This window comes from Sinocyclocheilus rhinocerous, unplaced genomic scaffold, assembly GCF_001515625.1.
Source record: "Sinocyclocheilus rhinocerous isolate Xijiao unplaced genomic scaffold, SAMN03320098_v1.1 scaffold38, whole genome shotgun sequence".
Taxonomy (NCBI): Eukaryota; Metazoa; Chordata; class Actinopteri; order Cypriniformes; family Cyprinidae; genus Sinocyclocheilus; species Sinocyclocheilus rhinocerous.
The window spans coordinates 758,751-767,403 of NW_015666482.1; the positions used below are offsets into that span (position 1 = coordinate 758,751).

The window sequence follows — 8,653 nt, forward strand, 5'->3', positions numbered from 1 at the left end:
TTTCTTTGCACACAAAAAGTATTCTCTTAGCTTCATTAATTACGGTTCAACCACTGATGTCACATGGACTATTTTAATGATGTCCTTACTCCCTTTCTGGACCTTGAACATGATAGTTGCGTTGCTGTCTATGCAGGGTCAGAAAGCTCTTGGATCTCATCAAAAATATCTTAGTTTGTGTTCTGAAGATGAACAAAGGTCTTACGGGTTTGGAACGACATGAGGGTGAGTAATTAATGGCGAAATTTCATTTTTGGGTGAACTAACCTATTAAAGGGGTCCTATTATGCTTTTTCACTTTTTCAATTTTAGTTAGTCTGTAATGTTGCTGTTTGAGCATAAAAAAGAGTCCACTTCAGAAGGAGATATTTCATTTAACAGAAATCACTTTTCAAAAACTACAACAAACGACTTGTTTGGCCCCCAGAATATTTTGTTGAATGAATATCTGAACATGCAATACATCAAAATAAAGATCAGTCCTTCTACTTTCAAACAAAAAAAATCTGTTTTATTCTAGCTTCAAGCATTGTTTTTTATCAACACTTGAATGTAGGTAGGTTTCATAAAAAAAGCTACATTTTAAGCAAAAAGCTGAAAAAAAATGAATTTTTATCAAATACTACATCTGGATCATATTCAGTAATATTATCAAAGCAAAGACGTAGTAGATGGCTTCCATCAGTACTCCCAAAGTTTGCACAGGCCTTTACGACTTTCTGGATTGACATTTCACTCTGTAACATTAGGCAGTTTTCATTTATATGCGGTTAGTATTGATGATAACATTATTTTTCATATGCATATGCTTATGTATAAGATCGCTCGTTTCTGCGTCTTCCTGGTAGGTGATTTTGATCTGCACTTTCTAGACTCATTTAGGAGATGTGTAATAGCGCCCCCTAGCGAATAACAGTGAAAACACAGAAACCCGGAAAATTCCGTGTTTGGCAGGGAAGCGTTGTCTCATGAATAACGGAAAATTCCGTGTTTGGCAGGGAAGCGTTGTCTCATGAATAACGGAAAATTCCGTGTTTGCCAGGGAAGCGTTGCCTCATGAATAAAGGAAAATTCTGTGTTTAGCGGGGAAAGAGTTAAGGAGAGAAATAGAATACTTCTCCTCAACAAAACATGACTTGAGTTTGCAGAACAAACAGTGCAGGATAAATTGCAAACGTTGAATGCTAAGTATACCAGGTATGAGCACGAGTAATGCTCGCCTTAGCAAACACCGAAGATAATATTCTGAGCTTTACGTTTGACCTCATGACCTTCAGGGACAGTTGTGTTCATCTAGACTTAGATTGTCAGGGCAGGTAATCACTAGCAGGTTCACTGAAGTGTGTTGGAGGGTGTGTGCAGTGTGAGTGTGTGTTTGGTCTCAAGGGGGCTGTGAAGCAGTCAGATCAGCGGATCACTGATGATCTCTGCGTGCATCATGTCCATGAATTAACACCACCTGTCCTGAAATATTCATGAGGTTTCATGGATTCATCTGTCTTTGGATACAATCATCTCTCTGCCTTTATCCTGAGGTGTCCTCAAAGCAAAAAAAAATCACAAATGAGATCTGTTTAATAGGGATGTGTAATACTGGATTGTTGCAAATATGTTGTGATATGCTGATATTTTTCAATTTATTTTGGCTGGTAGATTATAATATTTATTTTGGTTATATAAAATAAATAATAAATTATTATACAGTAAATAAGATATAGATCATACATTATTTTGGTTTTCATTTTAGTTTTGAGCAAAAACTTTGACTTTGACTAAAAAACTAAACATTATTAAAGTTCTTTTTATAATAAGAAAGCTTATATGAATCACTGCTGTTTTTTTTTTCTCAAACCGATTTAGTTGTAACCTAAGCTGTAAACATTTTATTTGTAGATTTAACATTTGTTTATGGTCTAAAGTTAAGGATGAGCAATATCATCAGAATGTCATCAGGATCAGCCGATAAAGGCTTGAAATGTAAACACTGGCATCAGCCCGATATGAAAAATAATGCAGATATGACTTGCCGATAAGATGAATAACTCGCATGTGCTCAAGGTTTGTGTATTTGTGTAATTTGTGTATATCTACACAAGAGAGAGTTTGTGTTGTTTCCAAACAAAAGGGTATATATATATCGGTATCGGCATCGGCTATCTGTCAAACTGAGTTAAAAAAATATATAGGCCTATCGAATATTAGCAAAAACCCAATATTGTGCATCCCTATCTAAAGCAAAAGAACTGTAAAAAAGCTCCTTGTATTTAGGTTTTCATATTCTGTTTGAAAAATATATTACACATTAATAAATAAATCTGTACATATACATTTATTTAATTTACAAGTGTTTGTGATTTTTATTCATGTAAGCTATTGCTTCTGATCTTAACAATCAAAACAGACTGGACATCAATTCCTGCTTTATTTATTCAGAAACACACGTATCTTTAATGTTATTTGTGTATTTTACATTTCATTTTATTACAAGTAGGCCTACAGCGCCCCCTAAACGAATAAAAGGCCTAACCTGATGGGCATTAGGACATTTAAATGTGACAACTTAAAAGCGGTGATCCAAAACAGTGAATCTATTCACCATTCAGGCAAAAGTTGGCTTCAAGTATGATCACACCCCTGACATGATCATGATCAGCAAGCCATATCGGCATAATTTTTCATATTGGGCTGATGTTTACACTTTAAGCCCTTATCAGCCAATTCCGATGATGTTCTGATAATATTGTGCATCCCTACTCTTTAGTGTCTCAACTGATCCTCCTAGTCAGCAATGCAATTAAATAGTCAGCAAATGAAGAGAATATGTAGGCTTGCACAATATTTTAACAACTTCTGTTACATTTAAAACTACACAAATACAAAGGACTTCAATAGACTTACATTAGAAAAGAGCATAAGCTTTTCTCATGATATGGCAATGGTTGCTAAAGCAGGACTGGTCAATAATGTTTTAAGGCGGGGTTTAGGGCCAATTCATCAGAGAATAGAGGTGTGTTTTTGATTGATTGCTGAACCATGAAGGACAGTAAGATGCTCTTTCACCTTTGACATCACACACAAGGGATTCATGAAAACTGAAAGAGATGCTAAAGCTCTACTAATATCACTCGCTCACATTTATATCATGAGAACATTTCTGAATTTCCATTAACATAATTTAGCATGTCTAAGCCGTTTTCCTCAAGGGGACTGTTGGCTGCTCTTCACAAAGTAGGTGATTTCAGCTTTTACTATTCTGGTGGTGACATTTGGTCCCCAAAACATAGTCAAACCTAACCTGAACACACAGGTCCATTATGTGACACAAGCTGTAACATGACAGCACTAACATCACTCTTACACAGATAATAGTAGCAGTGCAATAATACGCTCTCAATGTGCGCACGTGTGTGTGTGTTAACCAGTTATGTAATCTGTGTTCATTTTACATTCTCACAAGTGTAGAAACTCACACAGCTTTCTGTGTTCTCCATCTTTCTCATCTTCTGTTGTCTCTCGCTCTATAAATAACCAAAAACACACTCACTCCATCCCATCTGCAAAATACATCTTACAAATAATACACAAACCAAAAAAAAAGACAGTAAGCAATAGACATACAATGCATAGAAAAAACTGTGCATTTAATTATTAATTATTATATATTTTAATATTATTTGTAGTGCTGTCAAATGATTAATCACGATTCATCGTTTCCAAAATAAAAATTTTTGTTTACATAATATATGTGTGTACTGTGTATATTTATTATGTATATATAAATACACACACATGCATATATTAAAGAAAAATATGTTACGTTTATATATTAATGTCAAGCTACTGCTGTTAGGGAGACGAAGATTATAACAACAAATAATTTTAATGGTAATCCACACGAAGAAGAGGGTCTAACACACAGGGTAACATCAACAATACCAGACCAAGGAAGACAGCACGGACTACACTAGCAAATGAGATAATTAATGACACACACCTGAACTAAATGACACAATCAAACATGAGGGATGAAAACAGAACAAAAGTCCAATGGGGTGTGACAATTAAATATATTTATATATTACATGAATATAAATGTATACATGTAAATATTTTCAAAATATATGCTGTATTTGTGTGTATTTATATATTGAAGACAAAAAAAGAAAAAAGAAATAATGAGAGTTTGTATGTGACTGTTGATGTTCAGATCTATTTCATCCTATTTATCAGGATTTTCCCAGGCGTGCACGAGGCTGTATGTATGCATATTATGACGACAATTCTAGGTCAATAGTAAATATCCTTTTGTAGTCAGCTGTATTAGTGCGTGCATAACAATAGCTTGAGCAAATATACTCAGCAATAAGGGTGTGTTATTTTGTGTGTATTTATATATACATAATAAATATACACAATATACACACATATATTATGTAAACAAAAACTTTTATTTTGGATGCGATTAATCGCGATTAATCATTTGACAGCACTAATTATTTGTCAGATTTAGCACACTAAAGGAATTATGTAAATCATCTGTGTAAATTATTATTTATATAAATTGAAATAAAATGTTTACATACGTGTGTGTGTGTGTGTATACACATATGTAAACGTTTTACACACATGCACATACAAAAGTATGCAAATAATGTAAATATATATATAATACCATAAGTAAATCATGTAACACAATATAATAAAAACTGTTATATACACACACACACACACACACACACAATTGTGGAAGAGTACCTGTTTGAGAACACCTGTCCCAACCCTTTTCCATTACATTAGGTGCCCTGCTTAACAGCAAGTGCATAAAATAACATTAAAATAACATCTGCTATACCAGATCAGTATCAAATAAGATTCTATACAGATTTGATTCAATTACGATTTCATACAGATTCACATTCACAATCTGAACTGAACTTGTACGAAATCCTAATTGAATATGTATCAATTTCATATTGAATCTTATTTGAATGTGCATTACATTTGAATCTAATCTGAGCTAAATATGAATTTATTCTGAATTGGATGTGTATAAAATCCTAATTTGGTGTGTATAAAATCATAATTGAATATTAATCTAAATTCAGAATCAAAACTGAATCCTACCGGAGCAGAACTGAATCAAAACTGAATCTGAAATGGACAGTTTTACCCAGTCTGCTGTCTTTGACGTCACAGCACAGATAGTCAAGTCAATTCTCCTTTATTTACATAGCACTTTATACAATACAGACTGTGTCAAAGAAACTTTACAGTGTTAAACTGGGAAAAAAATGTTTCAGTGATGTAAACAATGTTTTGCTGAAGTTTTGGTCCAATAAATAAAACCTTTTTTTTTCAGAATTTGGCAGTACGAAATTAGAAGTAATCCATTTTTTTTTTATCAATTATGCATTCCATTAGTTTTGTGAATTGGTATGTTTCATCATGCCGCAAAGAAACATAGAGCTGAGTATCATCATCATAACAGTGAAAGCTAACACCATGTTTCCTAAGGATATTTCCCAATGGTAGCATGTACCAGGTGAAAAGCAAAGGTCCTAGAACTGAGCCTTGTGGTACTCTATACTGAACTTGTTATCGACACTAGTGAACTTGTGATTATGATTATGGTGCCATTAGCATTCTCATGGTCATTTCCTGCGGCTCTAAAGTATGCACCAGCCTAGCAACTTCCATGTGGATGAATGTGAATGCAAACGCATTGCTCACAGACCCCCTTGGTGCCAAACATGGATGAGAGGAGACTGAAAACAGAGCTGCCCAACTGGTGTCAGATCAAGAAAAGGAACAAACAGTGACATGCAAATGTGTGTGCGTGCTTGGATTTGGTCTGTTTAGGCCATATTGCGCCTGCTCTTCTGGTTTTCCCTATCTGTGTTCACATCTGTGTGTGTTCATTTATCTTTTACTTTAATTATGGGGAGGATAACAGCAGTGTGTGTGCAAACAGTACACAAACACATACTCACCCGCCAAGTGTTTTCTGGATGGTGGAATTTCTTTATATGAGATTGTTGTTTTGCATAATGTGTGTTTTACATGTCAGCTGTCCATCACTCCACTGCTTTTTCCTCCTCTACTTTCAGTTCTGACCACCAGGGGGCAACAGAGTCCATTTTAGGGTCGGTGTGTCTTCAGAATAAATAACTAGCAGCATTTAAGACAATGATAGACAAAGGCTAAAACAACTGTGGCAAAGGTCGCATGTTGGTGGCTACCTCGAACCACATTTTCATTACGTTGATGACAGCCTTCTTGATCTCTCTGATCCGAGATGCTTTACCAAAGGATTTATGGGAAAAGCCCGAGTTTTGGGCTTAATGCCCTTTAAAGTGCACTTTAAAAACTTCTACCCAGTAAAGAAATGAATTGTACTTTTGAAAAGTGTTTAAAAGCATATATACCTCACATGGCATTAGATCTCCGTTCATTTCATTGGCCTACAAAATGTTTTATTAGTGGGTCAACTCGTAAGAGCCGCCATTATGAGATCACATGACCGGCTGAATGCTATGGAAATGGTACTATAGCCTAAATGGCACTAGCAATGCCAAAGTCATGGGTCCGATCCCAAGGAATGCATGAACTGATACAACTCATAGGGTAAAAGCATCTGCCAAATGCACAACTGTAAACATTTCCGTGATGTTGCATCAGCCTTAGTATAAATCCATGACTCCAGTGCAACATAAACAAAAAACTATTGAGTGCAAACTACTGGTTGTCATTGAAAAGTCACCCTATGATGGGCAACTTCTGTTAATGAGCAGGAATAATTGACTTAATAAATAAATAAGCAAACCCCATTCTTTCAGCAGGGGTGCAGAAAATCATTATCACTTGCTATCTGCATCTTATTCATGAAACGTATTTCTAGCATCAGGACACATTATTGCGTCTGAAGATCTATAAATAGACTCCTGTGAAAGCAATTATCCGGCAAACTGAAGGTATGAGGCCCTTGAGTGAGCTAACAGTGAGCCGGTGGGGAAAGCGAGAGGTGAGATTACTTAAATGCAAGATCGCATGAACGACAGGCTTGTTGGAACCGAGCACATGTGAGCGGGAATATTTGGGCATGGTGGCTTTTGAAAGGAATGACATTGAGGGCAGCCAACGCAAAAGAAAATCAAACTATAACAAGCTACCCGGAGGAGAAATTGAGAGCGACGGCCAGTTGACAGCAGTCAGTAAACAAACATGATGGAATTCGGAATGTTGGTCGTGTTCCATCCTCCACCTGCTGCTCATTATGCATCCAACGCCTCAGAATATTCATCGAGATCATGAATATTTAACGATCTCCTCAATTGATTCTTATTGATAAACATTTAGCAGGTGATCACTGGGGACGAGTACAAAGGGGAATGAGAAATGAATATGTCAGGTCGTTTAACGAGTGTAATGGCGTGCTTTTCTTTTGAACCCCCCACTGTCTCTCTCAGGCTCTTTATGTGGCTGGTTTATTGCCAGGTGTAAAGAAAGAGACACAGGCAGACAAGACAGACAGACAGACAGTCACAGGCAGACAAGACAGGCAGGGCAGGGCAAGGCAGGCAGACAGATAGGGTTGGGTACCGAAACCCGGTACCAATATGGCACCGGTACCTATGTAACCGGTATGTAGAATATTCATCGAGATCATGAATATTTAACGATCTCCTCAATTGATTCTTATTGATAAACATTTAACAGGTTATCACTGGGGACGAGTACAAAGGACAATGAGAAATGAATCTGTCAGGTCGTTTGAAAGAGTGTAATGGTGTGCTTTTCTTTTGATCCTCCTGCTGTCTCTCTCAGGCTCTTTATGTGGCTGGTTTATTGCCAGGTGTAAAGAAAGAGACACAGGCAGACAAGACAGACAGACAGACAGTCACAGGCAGACAAGACAGACAAGACAGGTAAACCTCCCTTGTATTCACATTTCTAAACCTGTTGTCCAACAAAAGAGAAAATTATAACCTTTTTACTCCACAACACCAGTCAAATGAACAACGTTCGTGATCAAGGTCGAGGCAGGCGGCAGACAGACAATAGCAGGAATCAACAAGGCAGGCAGGGTCAGAATAGGTAGGCAGCAAGCAATCGTAACCGGGCAAACAGTCCAGGTAATCAACAGATACTCAACACAGGGGAAACGCTCAGAAATGTCTGCAAGGCAAAACAAGACTTCGCAAAGAGAGCAGGGAAGGCACAGTTTAAATAGACCGGGCAATAGGAAACACCTGTGCAGGTGATTAGTCTCAGGCATGGGGCATTGTGGGAATTGGAGTCCGAAAGGATCGCTCAGTACTCCGGTGATGGTTCCCTCTGGTGGTGATCGGAGGGAGCCACAGAGGCTGAATTTGTGACAGAGCCCCCCCCCCTGTGAGCGGCTCCTGACGCGCAGAGGCAGACTCCCTATAATGCAAGTCATTTCACTCGGCAGCCATCTTTGAAACGCCTCTTGGGCATGCAAGTGCAGCTCCTATCTATTGACTAACTGAGGAAGCAGACAGACTGGCTAAACTGACCGTCTGCTAGCCGCCTCACGTCACAGAAATCACAGAAATCAGAGCACATAGAGACTATTTCACCTAGATATCACACTATAGAGATTGTGTCTGTTCCCCGAACTAGAAAATACAAA

General features: G+C 37.3%; 1 protein-coding gene across 1 annotated transcript in view; it reads right to left on the reverse strand.

Annotated features, from left to right (window-relative positions):
* LOC107732274 (synaptotagmin-7-like) overlaps positions 1-8,653 on the reverse strand; it is a 146,850-nt gene that overhangs the window by 114,718 nt on the left and 23,479 nt on the right. The window lies entirely within an intron of this gene.